Here is a 16,153-nt window from a genome sequence, read left to right on the forward strand (position 1 = left end):
GTCTTTGAGGGTTTGTTTGAGCTTATTGTACTCCGCTTTCCTCTCTGTTTTGGTCATTCTAGACCCTATTTCCCCCTCCTTATGTGTCTCAGTTGTTTGCTTTTTGCGCTTGTTCTTCTTGTTGTTTTTCCATGGTTTAGTTTTGATAAACCGGCCAGTGACCTTGTCTTTGACATAATCGTCAGCTTTTACAAGCCTTAGATATAACGTTTTGTCATTGACAAGAGGCATGGGTTTATGCTTATTTGCTCTTGATTTCCTTGTTCTCTTTGACCTATACCGCTCTTGTTGACTAGGCTTTTGGTTAGGAAACTCATAAAACCGGTCTTGTCTCGACTTATACTTCCTATTCGTCTCTGATCCACTTGATCTTGCGTCATCAGCATCTACATTTGGATTTCATCACCCAGTGATGGAAGGTCACCGCTTAGTGAATCTATGAATTCCTCCTCTGTTCGATTCCTATCGTCCACTACAGATATCTCATCAACTATTCTTCTACACTCAGTCTCACGGAGTGGTTCTTCTCGTTCCTCACTATCTGATCCTGACTCAAGGATGACGCTAACCATTCGCAACGTTACTAGGTCGTATCCTTCATCGTCACAAAATTTTGTAGGCGTGCATTTGTTAATGCATACATCTTAGGTTGACAATATTTGAGTCCACCCAAATGGCTCAAATAAATGTTCAAGGAAAGGTTCTGGGAAATAATCCTCGTCTTCTACTGACCTTTCCAACACACATTCATCTTTGATTAAGTCTCCACAATCAGATGCTCCACACATCCAGAGATGTGATTTCATTTGTAACCATGTAGGTATTTCTTTTTCATTCAGTGTGGTTGAATCAAATTCTTGCACTGGTGTTTTTGTAACGTCTCTATAGTTGTGATCCTTCATGTTGATTTTTGTTATTAGCTCCTCATGCCTTAGGTAAATTTGGTCGTACCCCCAATCTTGTATCATTTTGAGTTGACGCATAAAAGGTCGCCCCAAAATAACGTCAAAGTTGTTCGTTTTCTTGAAATCTACCACGGCAAAGGTGTGCTCATAGTTAATTCCACACGAAGTTACAACTATTTGGTCCAGGATTCCCAATGGTCTCTCTACGTACCCATCTGTGCGTTGCAGTTTCACTCATCTTTCTGAGAGCTGGATGGCCCCATTTCTCCCAGATTTGCTTTGTAGCAATCGCAACTCCCGCTCCACTATCTAGGATAGCTATCGTCTTTATATCCTGATATTCGACAGGTAAGGTTGTATTACCTTTCTCACCTTCACAATCATCTCCCACCTTGTTTATGGGCACAGGTTGGGCTTTGGGTTGACCTTCTCGTTTGTTTTCTTCTACCATAGGGTTTATCTGAAGAGGAATCTTTATTCCTTTGTTCTTCAAATGTTTTCCCATGTCTTCCCATAAGTGTGGTATGACTCTCAAGAGTTTTGACAGTGTGATTGTGCATGTTACAGGTGTCGACAACATCTCTTGAAGACTTTTTGAGTCAATCATTTGTGGAATAGCTCTCATCTGGGCTGGAACTAATCTTATCTCCGATTGTGCCTCGTGTTCACCTATAATTGAAGGCAGGGTTTTCAGGGATTGAGGTTTGCTTTCCATAGAAACCTCCATTCCTGCATCTCCATACAACGATTGTTTATCTCCTGGATAAAATTCGTTGTCCATGTTAACCTCAAGAATTGGTGCAGACTGTAACGTCGCACTTCCGTTCTTTCTATTTCTAATGGTTTTCCATAAGTGTTGTGGCCATGGTTCTTCCACTTATGGAATTGGCATTATAGTCATTGACTTAGCATCATCAATGGTGTTTAGCACCACTCGGTGATCCAATGACAATATAGTTTCAGGTATGGATCCGTTTACTTGTTCTGATTCATCGTTGTTAGGAAATAAGTCGTAGCTAAATAGATTTTTGAGTAGATTACTTAATGGAGAGAGATAGATTTCACACACAAGAGATTATAGAGTAGAGAGAGAGAGAGAGAGAGAGTACACACAATATACATGGTTCACCCAATGTGGGCTACGTCCACGGGAAAACAGCCACTCAATGGCTTTAGCATTTCAAAAGAAGAAGTGGTTTACAAAGGGATTAACCCTTGATAGAGTTCCCGCCTTGCTTCACTCTCACCACCTCACACTCACCTTGTTGCATCAACTTCACACTATGAAATGTGTGTAGAAATGGCCTCCTTTTATAGGCCAAAAGGGCTTCCCACTCTTATGAGAGACAGCCATGTGTAGCCTCCCTTGTGCGAATAAGTCCAAATCGGACCCTCCAATCCGCCCATGTGTGGCCACCCTTGAGAAGACAAGTCCGCTTTTGAATTCGGCCACCGGCCATTGACTTCCGACCACCAGCCAACCGACCGGTTGTTTTCCGACCACTTTCCGGCTGCCGTCCGGCCATAATATTTCGGAGAAAAGGAATATTCCGGCCATAATATTGCCCCTGATTCTTGTCCGTGAGAATTTTGGTTTCCGGTGAGTGATTTTCGTTCACGCACGATGGCTTCTCCTCATAATGGGGGCCTTACAAATGTGCGCTTTTACCACAGAAAATTACAAGGGTAAATCAAGCGCCATACTTAACAATCTCCCACTTGGAGACTAATCTCCAAACCAAACCTGTGACTACTTTCCATTCTGGCTTCTTATCCTTGAATGCCGATTGAAGATGAGCAAAAGCTCAACTTCTCCTTGTTGACCACCTTTGTAAACATGTCTGCAGGATTTTCACTTGTATGCACCTTTCCTAGCTTTAGTTGTCCCTCTTCCAAAAGAGTGCCTATGAAGTGATATCTCACCTCAATGTGCTTTGTCCTTGAATGAAAGGCTGAGTTCTTTGCAAGATGGATAGCGCTTTGTCTATCACTATACAAGACACAATTGTCTTGTTTGAATCCAAGCTCTTCTAAGAATCTGTGAAGCCACAGAATTTCTTTGCTTGCCTCCGTCATTGCTACATACTCTGCTTCCGTGGTAGAAAGTGAAACCACTTTCTGTAGCTTTGAAGCCCAGCTTACTGCTGTGCCTCCAACCGTGAACACATAGCCAGTAGTGCTCCTTCGAGTATCTTTGTCACCTGCCATATCTGCATCAACATACCCTTCTAGAAAAATATCAGTTCCTCCAAAATACAAAGCATATGTTGTTGTCCCTTTTAGATACCTAAGTATCCACTTCACAGCTTGCCAATGCTCTTTACCTGGGTTGTCCATGAACCTACTCACAACTCCCACTACATGTGCAATGTCTGGCCTTGTCCAGACCATAGCATACATTAGAGAACCTACCACTGCAACATATGGAACTTTAGACATATAGGCTATCTCCTCTTGCGTCTTTGGACACATATCCTTCATTAGTTTAAAATGACCAGCCAAAGGTGTAGAAACTGGTTTTGCATTTTGCATTGCAAACCTTTCTAGTACCTTCTTGATGTAATCTTCTTGAGATAGCTTTATTGTCTTCTTCGTCCTGTTCCTTGATATTTTCATACCAAGTATCCTCTTTGCAGCACCTAAATCTTTCATTGAAAAATATTTGGACAGCTCCTCTTTTAGGTCTTTGATGTACTGCATGTTAGCACTTGCAATCAACATGTCATCAACATACAACATTAGGATGATGAATTTCCCATCTCCCAAATTCTTCGTGTAGACGCAGTGATCCGAGTTGCATCTTGTGAATCCATGATCCAACATCCATAGATCAAACTTCAAGTACCATTGTCTTGATGCTTGCTTTAAACCATACAAGCTCTTCTTTAATCTGCAAACCATTTTCTCCTTACCTTTTACTTCATACCCCTTTGGTTGAAGCATGTAGATTTCCTCCTCTAAGTCACCGTGAGGGAATGCCATATTTACATCCATTTGCTCGAGATTTAGATCATGAGCAGCCACAAGGCTTAAGACAAGCCTAATTGAGTTCATTTTTACAACAGGAGAAAATATTTCATTGAAGTCAATACCTTTCTTTTGAGAAAACCCTTTTACCACAAGCCTAGACTTGTACCTTTTCTTCCCACCTTCTTCTTCCTTCACCTTGTACACCCATTTGTTTTGAAGTGCCCGCTTACCTTTAGGCAACTCAACCAACTCCCATGTTTGGTTGCGATGTAGTGAGTCCATCTCCACTTGCATGCTCTTCGTCCATTCTTCTTTGGATTCATGTTGCATAGCTTCTTCGTGTGATTCCGGATCTCCAGAATCTGAGATCAAGAGATGGTTGAAGGAAGGAACAAACCTTTCTGGAGGTCTACTTGCTCTTCTAGATCTTCGGGGAATAGGTTGAGGCTCCACATTTGGTTGACGTTGTTGCACATTGTCACCGTTTGCAGTCCTTGAGTCTTCACCGTCCTCAAGCTCCATGTACTCATCACTTGTTTCTTTTGTTTGTTTTCTTTCCAAGTAATCTTTGTACATATTTTGTTCGTTAAAAATTACATCCCTGCTCCTTAAGATTTTACCATCTTCAGGATTCCATAGGCGATACCCAAAGTCTCCTTCTCCATAGCCAATGAAGAAACACTTTTTGGACTTTGCATCTAGCTTTGATCTTAGGCTTCTATCTATGTGCATGAAAGCCTCACACCCAAACACTTTGAGAAATGCATAATTCACTGGTTTACATGTCCATGCCTCTTCTGGAACTCCCCCATCCAATGCCGTTGGGGGTGACCGATTGATTAAGTACACAGACGTACTTACAGCTTCCGCCCAAAGCTCAAGCGGTACGCCTGCATGTAGCCGCATGCTTCGTGCTCGTTCCATGATTGTCGTGTTCATCCTTTCCGAAATCCCATTTTGTTGAGGTGTCCTTGGGGTTGTCATTTGCCTCAGAATTCCATTGCTAGCACAAAATCTTTCAAAAGCTTGGCTGCAATATTCGCCCCCATTGTCAGATCTGAGGCATTTAACCTTGGTACCTGTTTCATTCTCCACAAAGGCTTCCCACCTTTGAAATATGGAAAATACATCGGATTTATTCTTCATGACATAAACCCATGTTTTTCTAGTCGCATCGTCTATGAATGTTACATAGTACAATGAGCCACCAAGTGATGGTGTACTTGCAGGACCCCAGACATCAGAATGAACCAACTCAAGTTTTTTATTTTTTCTTTCATTTCGTGATTTTTGAAATTTTACCCTCTTTTGTTTACCATAAACACAATCTTCACAGAACTCTAAGTCCACTTCTTTCAAACTTGGTAGAAGCTTCTTTGTTTGAAGGATTTGCATTCCTTTGGCACTAATATGCCCAAGTCGGTAGTGCCACACCGCACTGTCAACTTCTGTAGTTGCTGCACAAGCTGAAGGTTGCGTGCTAACAGTACACAAGTAAAGTGTACCTACTTTTTCTCCCTTGGCAACCACCAAAGATCCCTTTGAGATCTTCCATCGTTTGTTTCCAAATGCAATGTTGTGACCTTCATCATCCAATTGTCCTGTAGAGATCAAATTTTTGCGAAGAGAAGGAACATGCCTAACATCTTTAAGCTTCCATTCATTTCCGTTAGCATTTTTCACAGAAACTGTACCTTTGCCGACAATATCATAAGCTTCATCATCTCCCAAGTAGACATACCCAAAATTACCTTTGGTGTAGTCTTGGAAATGTTGCTTGTGTGGTGTCGCATGGAATGAAGCGCCGGAATCTACTATCCAGGAATTAGACACATTGTCTAATGAGAGAATTAGAGCATCTTGCTCTACTTTACCTGCCACATTGGCCTCCGATGTTTTCTTGTTGTCTTGAGACTCTGTCTCCTTCTTCTTCTTGGACAAGCAATCCTTCTTGACGTGGCCCTTCTTGCCACAGTTCCAAAATTCAAGAACTGACTTTGTGTGTGACTTCCTCCGCCTTGAGCGATCACGACCCTTTTGGTTTTTGAACCTCTCCTTAGGCCTTCCTCTTGTTTCCACTGATATTGCAACACTTGATGATTCTCCTGTGCTTATCCTTCGCATTTCCTCGCTTAGGAGAACACCCACAACATCATCAAACTTAAGAGTATTTGTGCCAGAGATAGAATTACTTACAGCCATCACAAGGCTGTCCCAACTATCCGGTAGAGATGATAGTATAAGGAGAGCTCACACTTCGTCATTGAAATTGATTTTCACTGATCGAAGTTGACTTATGTTTGTGTTAAAGTCATTTAGGTGTTCTGCAACTGAACCATTCTCTGCCATCTTTAGATTGAACAAGCGCTTCATAAGAAATACCTTATTGGATGCTGATGGTTTCTCGTAGAAGTCGTCAAGTGACTTCATCAAGTCCACCGTGGTCTTCATCTCCGAAACATTGAAGGCCACCTTTGACGTCAAGCTTAACCGGATTGTTCCCAGTGCCTTTCAATCAAGGACAATCCATGCTGCATCTGCCATTGTTGCGGGCTTCTTCGCAAGACCGCCTGGTGGCAAATAGAGGTCCTTCTGGTAGAGATAGTCTTCAATCTGCATCTTCCAATGTTGGTAGTTTTTGCCGTTGAACTTCTCAATCTTGAGCTTCCCTTCCTCCGCCATAACTCCCACTCAATTCAAGGAATCCTTTCCTTGAGATAATTTAGCTACGAGCAAACCTTCATCTGATACCAGTTGTTAGGAAATAAGACGTAGCTAAATAGATTTTTGAGTAGATTACTTAATGGAGAGAGATAGATTTCACACACAAGAGATTATAGAGTAGAGAGAGAGAGAGAGAGAGAGAGAGTACACACGATATACGTGGTTCACCCAATGTGGGCTACGTCCATGGGAAAGTAGCCACTCAATGGCTTTAGCACTTCAAAAGAAGAAGTGGTTTACAAAGGGATTAAACCCTTGATAGAGCTCCCGCCTTGCTTCACTCTCACCACCTCACACTCACCTTGTTGCATCAACTTCACACTATGAAATGTGTGTAGAAATGGCCTCCTTTTATAGGCCCAAAGGGCTTCCCTCTCTTATGAGAGACAGCCATGTGTAGCCACCCTTGTGCGAATAAGTCCAAATCGGACCCTCCAATCCGCCCATGTGTGGCCACCCTTGAGAAGACAAGTCCGCTTTTGAATTCGGCCACTGGCCACCGGCCATTGACTTCCGACCACCGGCCACCGGCCAACCGACCGGTTGTTTTCCGACCACTTTCCGGCTGCCGTCCGGCCATAATATTCCGGCGGAAAAAAAAGTCTCGGGGGCCTCTTAAGTTGCCCCTGATTCTTGTCCGTGAAAATTTTGGTTTCCGGTGAGTGATTTTCGTTCATGCACGATGGCGTCTCATCATAATGGGGGCCTTATAAATGTGCGCTTTTACCACAGAAAATTACAAGGGTAAATCAGGCTCCATACTTAAAACATCGATCTTTAGTTTTTCTTGCTCTTTGTGAATCAACACTTCTTGTTCTGGGGTTCTAATTGCATTAGGTTCCATCAATGCCTGGGCTATTTGAATGAGGTGTTTACACATTTCCAAACACTTCATTTCCACTTCTGGTTGAGGATAAGTCAACCATCTCTGCTCTAAGGTTTGGTTTGTTTTTATCCTTGCTTCATACGCTTGTAATAGAGCATCTAAAGGCTCTAGCACTTTCTCGACCAAGACTGATCCCCCTGAGGATTCTTTCCACGGCTTGTTGTTGTGCTCATTAGTTTTACTATCTCTCTCTTGTTTCAGTTGCTCTTTTGTTTCATGTAATTCATTTTGCATGGCAATTTGGGTTTTTATCCTTCTTGTTTTCATTCTGTCTTGTTTTTCCTTCGAGGATTTCCGCAGTGTTCTCACAGATAATCTCTCGTTTTCTGTGGGTATTGGCAACTCAACCTTTTCTTCCAATGGTTTGTTTTTCTCTAAGTCATTGGCTTGGGCTCTGATTACCGCATTGATCTGGATCATGGGTTTGGTTTCTGATCCACTGCTTGCACTTGGTAACACCCCCACAATATTCATAGTTGCTTTTCCCTTGTTGTCCGGATTCCTTGGGCAATTTGGCAGTTTGTGATTCACACCAAAACCGTCACAAAACCCAAAAATTTTCACTCTTTCTCCCTTAAAAGGACAACTACGCTCCCAATGATCTGAACTTGCACAGTTATAGCACGGTCCAATTGGTGGTTGATTTTGAGGAGGTGGTCCCATAGGTTGTACCGCCCTATTAGGGTATCCTCTTGGTTTGTAGTTCTGGTTCACAATGAACATTAGCGTTCTTTCGTCCACCAAATATTGATCCCTCAAAGGTGTGCTACATACGTTGGTGGTGCCATATCCTTGTTATTTCCCCACGTTTGATAGGCTTCATCTGCGTACATCTGTGGTTCAGGTTCCATAACGTAAGGCTCATTAGGTTCCTCGTAATAAGAAATTTGAGGTGTATTATTTGTTCCTGGTGATGCTTTGTAAAGTTGAGCATACCTAATCATGGCCCTATTTTCCGTGGTAAAGGAGGTTGTTGACCCAACACAGGCTGAGGTCTGTCTGCTCTTGCTACCATATTCACATTTGGCCCAACTTGATATCTTGGAGGAGGTGGCTGGGGTGGTCTTTCTCGAGGTCCATACGGCCTTTCCCTCACATAGTTTTTGTTGTAAAAAAACTTTTCCGTGCCATGGTTTGTCCATTTTTTCTCAATGGCGCATCATTTCAGTACTCGTCCATTCGCAACTGGTGCTTTCGGCTGTTGTGTGCACCACGGCGTCGGGTGATCCCCCCCACATATGTCACATTTCCTCCTCTGAGACTGTCTCATCACCGGATTTGATCTCATATGTTGCTGCATTCTCTTCGTTACTTCCTCTATCATTTGGTTAGCTATCGGCATGAAAGAAGCCTGAGCATCTTTCTCGGTAGAGGGTTCACTCTTAATAGATGAAGAGCCACTGGTTACTAAATCAGTATCCTTTGACACTTCCTCATATGCTTTGTAGTTATCAACAAGATATAACGCTTCCCTTGTAACCTGTTCAAATGTGCTACAGGCTTTCAAGTGAAGGTCCTTTTTCAAGGTTTTGTTTCTAAGTCCTTCAATGAAGAGCACAGACAATCTCTTGTCCTGCGGTAATTCTCTCCCTGGGCACCTCTCGATGTATTGCTTGAATCTCAAGGATTCTTCCTTCACTTTTTCGTTCTCCTTTTGTTTAAAAGCATATATCTGTGATATAGTATTATGCTTTATACCCCGTTTTGAGAATTCTTCCGCAAACTCCCGTAATACATGTTTAGTATTCGGACAAGTTTTAGGGTTCAAAGGTTGAAACCATGTTAAGGGCGTCCTTCCAAGGTCAGCCCAAATCCCTCATATTGAGTATGGAAATGAGTGATTTTCTCTGCTCTTAAGACTTTCTTGAAGAGCGACACATGGGCATATGGATCCCCTGATCCGCTATACTTCTTTGGCATGCACTTCGCTACCTGGGATGGCCTCATCCGTCTATGGTCTGCGACCAATCTCAATGCTCCCGTGTCTAGACTTAATCGTTCTCATACATCATGGATGTTGTGGGTTGCTCTCGTTGGCTCCCCTGCCACAAATCTACTACTAGGAGGCAAATGTGATGGTGTTACTGCAAATGTCGGACCTATTGGAGTATGTACAGAGATAGGAACCCTACTAACTTGATTCGTAGCCATTGACTCTCTGGGAAGTAGTGTTCCCATGGGGCTTGGCATAGAATACTGAGGTCGACTGAGAGAAAACATGAGTCCTCTCTCCACCTGTTGCCATCGGGTGTAGCATGACGGTTGTAGGTGCTGGTTTCAGTGGGCTTCGAGTGACATAAAAATGGTGGAGTGGTCCCCCAAAGTACGTATATCCTTCCAAGTCCTTTTTATCGATTGTTGCGTATTGTCTTCCATATTTGTCGTATGCGACAATTTTCGTTTCTGATCCCTCTGTGTAGGTGAAGACATAAAGTCTTTTCTGCTCTGTCAACTCTCCGACGTAGGGTTCCTCGCATGTATAATAGAGATCTTCCTCTCCATTATTATAATTATATAAACCCACGTAGACGTTGTCTGCGTTGACTCTCAAAGTTTCATTTTCTCGCCTTAACCTCGCATTTGGGAAGCTCATTGTTGGTGCTTTTTCCTCAGGTTCCTCATCTACTTTGGCTTTCGTGCCCATCAATCCCCACTTATCCACAATGTTAGGATTCAGGACTACCAAGTACATGATACCTTCGTCATCTAGGCACCTATCTCTGCTATAGATCACAAGTACTAAGTCCTTGAACTCTTTTGGTCTATCTTCTATTTTCACACAGTAGCGGTCCATACCATCTTTGTAGATCTTGGCACCTTTCTTGTTGTCATACTGATACTTGATGAACAATAGCTTCATTGTGGCCGAAGGGTTTGATGGTCCTGCTGCCATGTTTTCTCTTTCGTTCAGGTTTAAATGTCCCAAGTGTTCCGCGAAATACTCGTAAGATCTCTCTGAAGAAGTATCGAGATACTTTCTTCAGGGATCGGCTCTAACGGTCGTACTATACCTTGGTTTACACTCTCCTCCATTGATAAAACCCTTGCTTGATCTGATAAACTTCGATTTTGATTGTTGATTTGTTTTCCCGATCTCAAAAACATGAAGAAAGTGGAATTTATTGATTGAATCCAAACCTCTTACCTGGAGATGGAGTGATCTTCCAACTCTCATGACTGCATGGATTGTTACTTGATCGGTCTCTGCAAATGAATACACTTGATGGCAATGAGATCACTGTATCATTCCAACTATCAGCAGATTCAACAACTTCAAAATGACTTCAACACAATTTTGCTTGCAGATTATTGACAGTATGTCCAATTTGGGTTTTGACAACTCCTGATATCTTAAATAGTCTAGGTCTATGAACAGGCCAAAAATGAGTCAAATTTGGCACAGAGGTACACCGATCGCGATCATAGAACAGTGCTCAAATTTGATAAAACTTCACTAGCTTGTTCACTAGGCTATTTTATGGCTACCCACCAAATACTTTTGTATTCAAACCCCAAAAAGTCAAGCTTTTACCAGTTCTTGGTTGGAAGTGTCTGTTTTCCTGGATCTGTCAGTTTGACTTGATTTTGGTGTTTGTTTTGGGATTTGAGAGATACCTAGGCTTGATGTAGTGCTGGGTCAATGCCTGTTCAAATTAATCCTATGCTGATGTAGTGCTGGGTCAATGCCTCTCACCTGAGAATAATCCCAAGCAAACACATCCTTATAATCAACCAATAATTGCAACAGCTGTGCCAGAAATTCCCCTTGAATGTGTGCACTCACTTTGACCATTCTTGGTTCTGCCTCTGTTCTTAAATTCAGCTCCTGAAGCTCCTCCTTTTCTACCCTGCTTGATGCCCCAAACTTCTTTTCATAAATTTTCTCAACCATATCCCTGGCCTCCTTTTCTTCCTGTTGAATCTGTTCCTTATCAGACATAGCATATTTCTGGTCCACCAACTGTAATAGTTCCTTACCCTGCACTGTCTGTCCTGGTGCTAAACCTGTATCTGGCTCATCCTGTTCCTTACCTTGCTGTAACATGCTTTCCACATCTACTTCAAACACAGGTACAACAGTTGGATTGGCCTTCAAGAACTCTTCCTCTTGGTCATCTGTGACCTCATCAGCAAAATTAATAGTCTGAGCAAACAGTGGTTTCTCACTTAATGGAACCATCTTCCTTCCCCTCATAGGTATGGTTACTTTCTTTTTCCCTTTTTTCAATATGACAACATTTTCTCCCCAGTCCTGTCTTACTTTAGCCAATCTGAACCAAGGCCTTCCTAATAGCATTTCATATGCAGCTGCTGAGTCTGACATTCTGAGTACCACAAAATTAACAAAAAAGGATAATCCTGACACCTGAATTTCCTGTGCTTTGAGAATTCCCAAAGGTTGTACCCTAGATTGGTTTTCCATTTTCACCTGAAAAGGTGCTGGAGCCAGAGCTCCCAACTCCATTCTTTTGTACACTGCCTCTGGTAAAATATTCACCCCAGAGCCTCCATCCAATAACACATCATCAAAATTTTCTCCAAGAAAGTGTACTTTAATAACTGGTACCACAAAGTCCACATCTGCTGGATCAATTCTATTTGCTGCTGCTGGAGAAAACTGCCTGTCCATTGTGCCAAGTCCATTCAGGTTCTGCAGCTTTCTGAACAATCTGTCTTTGAAAGCTGGAACCAATTGCAACAACTGATCCAAAGATAATTGAAGAGGTGAGCTAATAAGTATTTCAAACCAATCCTTATCCTGTTTATTTTCCACCTCCTTGCTCCCATTATTCTGCTCTTCCTTTTCTTTTGGGTCATCCTCAATATCCACCTGCTTTGCCTGGTGTTTGGCAATCCTTTTTGTAACCTGGTCTCTTACCCCTTTTTGCTCCTTCCAATCCAAAGGTGCTTTATCCTTAGACCTAGTCACTGCTAGAACTTCAACATGATCCTCCTGCACACATTGGTTGCAGTCACAAGCCCATTGATGTCCCTCTTCATTCCCTTGCTGCTCCTGTTCTTGGTCAGTATCTTGAAGCTGCTCAACCTGAGAAAACACATCAAACAAGATTACATTTGCCTGAGCTGCTGGCTGATTTTGCTGCTGCTGCTGTTGCTGATTTTCAGGTTGATTGGGCTGATTATATCTCACAATGGGCATTCCCCTTTCTTCCCTATGCTTCACCCATAAAGCACAATTGGGACCTACCCAGTGATCTGGTGCACCACAGTACACACAGGGTCTCCTATTATTATTGTTCTCCTGCTCTCTCCAAGGAGGTCTAGGAGGTCTTGTCCTCTGAAATGGTGGTCTTCCCCTAAATGGTACTGCTTGATTTGCTCCAATTTCTGGTCTTCCTCTTCCTATGTTAGGTGCTGTCTGCCCTCTATTCTTTGGATTATACCAACAGCTAGCAGTACTATGTCCATCCCTTTCACAAATGTGACAATACACTTTTTCTTTAGGTGCTACAACAGAATAACCAAACTTTTTAAGTTTGCCTACCAAATCTTGCTCAATGCTCTGCTTTTGCTTGACTTTCTTCTTCTTACTGCTCTGTTTCTTCTTTCTTTTTTCTGTTTCCTCATCACTGTCTGATGGTGAGCCTGAATCTGAGTTCCCACTGGAATCTGTGTCTTCAGATGCTTCTTCTGAATCTGAGTCACTGTCTTCTTTTCCTTTTGCCTTGGTCATGCCAAGTCTCTTCTCCACCCTTGCAGCAGCAGTAACAAGGTCATCCAGACCTCCAACAATATCAATGCTAGCTACTGCTCCCTTTAAGCTGCTTCTCAATCCTTTCAAAAAATAACCTGCTAACATTTCATTAGTGGGTCTTTCATTCCCCTGCAATCTTTCTACTAAAAATCTGAACTTCTGTGCATAGTCTTCAACCAGCATCTTATTTTGCTTAATGTCTCTGAGTTTTCTCAGGACATCAGTCGGAGTCTTCTCCTTTCTAAATCTCTGCAGAAATGCCTGCTTCAAAGCATTATAAGTAGCAAAATGTGCAATGCCATATTGGCTAAACCAACTCATGGCCTTTCCTTCCAATGTGGCAGCAAACTGTTCCATCTTCACTCCATCACCATACATCACCTGATAGCCACTTGCCTGCCACTTAGTTTCAAACTATGCCACATGACAGTCAGCATCTTCCTTACTCCCTGCTCTAAACTTGGCTGCCTTGACCTTTGGGTTGGGTGGTGGTTGAGCCATTGGAATGGGTTGTGGTGGTCTCCTAGGTCTTTGCCTGGTAGCCCCCTTAAGTGGGTCAAACTGGATCCTTCTCCTGGTGGTTCTTCTTGCCAGGAATAAAGCTCCAATAAATTGCCTCACTCTCTCTTCTCCTGATGCTCCTGATCCTACCCCTCCTTGGTCTACAGGTTGCTGCCCCTGAGCATCGGGTGATTGCTGATTATCATGATCATAGTTAAATGGATCAATGTTTCCAGCCTGTGCTTGAGCCCTTGTGTAGTACACTCTTCCTACTCTCCTGTCTCCCTCTGACATGCATCATTACTTGAAAATAAACGTTAACCTAGCAGATCGCCAAATGTGTTGTGGGTTAGGTCAACACATGAACATCATACACAGCAAGAATAACCATCTACTCCACCATACTTCATTAACAACAATTCAGACACAGTAAACATGACTACTCAAAAATATCAGAGTAAGCAGAGACAATACACTGAATAGTTACTAAACTGCACCATCATCATCACATTCATATCAGAGAACAGATACCTCGTGCGCAGATACATTCCCCACTTATATAGATAAATCTGACTTAACTACCCAGTCACAAGACATTCACAATACTGCAACTGAAAGACAGTTACATCCGACTTGGCAAAATACAGCTCAGTAAATATCCGATAAGTCAAAATCCGACTTAGCTATTCAGAGTCAGTTTCTAACATGTGCCTCTCAACAATAGGCTATCCCTCTACATGGTTTCTTCCCAGTTTTGATGTGTTTTGGTCTACTGAAAGTCAATTTCTATGCCAATTCTGCGGTTTTTCACTTGGATTTGTATTCAAATGGTTTGACAGGTATTTTGAGGTTTCTGGCTCTAGGTCCTTTATAATTTTATGTTTGTATACCCTTGAGGAGTCTACTCATCAAATCTAGTGCAAATATGAGGTCTACATCGCGATCGTAGTTCTGAGCCCAAATTCAACCAAATTTGGCATGCTTGTAGACACTAATGTTTTAAGGCTATCCCCCAAGTTGTTTTGCATTTGGATCACCAAAAGTCAATATTTTACAGCTTCTGGGTCTGTCAGGCTAGTTTTTCCCAAGTGGCCTGATTTCCTTGATTTTTGATGTTTTTGGGTGTGGTTGCTTTAGAAAAACTACTTTAGAATTTTATCAGGAAGGCACATGTCAAATCTTGAACAATTTTGACACTGAGGTACACCGATTGTGATCGTAGTACCTGGGACAAATTTGATGAAATTTAGTATGCTCCCTCTGTCAAGTGTTTTACAGTGTTTTGTGCTACCACTTCGTGATTTGAATCAATATCAACCCTGTTTGGTCAGATTTTCTAAATTTCAGAGTCTTTGCCAAAGTTATGGTTTCCTGGTTTCTTGACTCTAACTTTTGCCCCAAATCTGACTAGAATGCAGATTACTTATCCTACTCCTAAGTACAAAAATGAAATAACATAAAGAAATGAATCAAACAAAACAAACAAGACGGATTTCGGGTGAGATTTCAGTACTCAATCGAATTAGAGAAATTGAAGAGCAAAAATTATTTGAACACTCTCACTCATAGCTCCCTAAACCTCCTAAGAGAGGATCTAGCCGGTCTACGGACTCTAGACTCCACTAAGCTCTAAATCCCTGTCTAGCAGGCTAACTGAGGTGTAAAATGGATTTGTGGATTGATCTTCTTTTAAGGAAACCAACTGCGCACTCGGTCACTCATCACCTAAGGTGCATTCCCCAGCAACGGTGCCAATGTTTGCGGGTCGCCACGACGGACGTCCATAGCATAGCTCTCACGCATCAACATAAAATATCAATACAAGGGAAGCGACCAGGATGAGGCATGGAAACTCACTAGGGTGTCAATCCTAATGAAGTGAACTCAAAGAGTTGCAACTACTAACTCTATAAGAAAATCAAACGCACTAAAGCCAAGTAATCTGCCTATGTCCTTCTACACAGCTCTACAATCATCACGCCTGTTTACCATGCAAATCATATCGGATTCGCATGAAACTTGAAGGGAAGATACATGGGACTATCAAGAGCATATCCTATCACTGTCACAGCATTCTAGAGAGGTACTAATATTGCGATCGTTCATCTTAAAGTCAACAAAAACAGTGAACAGGTGATCCTAAAGGGTCCTTTTAGGGTCCCTACAGCCTCTCCTGGGGTCAAAACAGCATAAAATACGCATATAAGCACTCAAACCAGCGATGTAAGGATCCAAACACGTAGTTGAAAACCTACACTGAATCTTGAATGATTACACTTGAATGGAAGAGCAAAGTAAGAGGAACACTATGCAATAAACAAATCTAAATTCGGATTACCGTAGCCACAGTAGCAAAGATTACAAGCTGGAGCAAGATAGAGCTCTCAAATGCACTCTGTCTTCTCAGTTTTGATAAAAAAAAAGATAATGTTCAAACTTACAAAACTTGAC

This window comes from Adiantum capillus-veneris, chromosome 15 (assembly GCF_014529385.1).
Source record: "Adiantum capillus-veneris isolate H3 chromosome 15, ASM1452938v2, whole genome shotgun sequence".
Lineage (NCBI taxonomy): Eukaryota > Viridiplantae > Streptophyta > Polypodiopsida > Polypodiales > Pteridaceae > Adiantum > Adiantum capillus-veneris.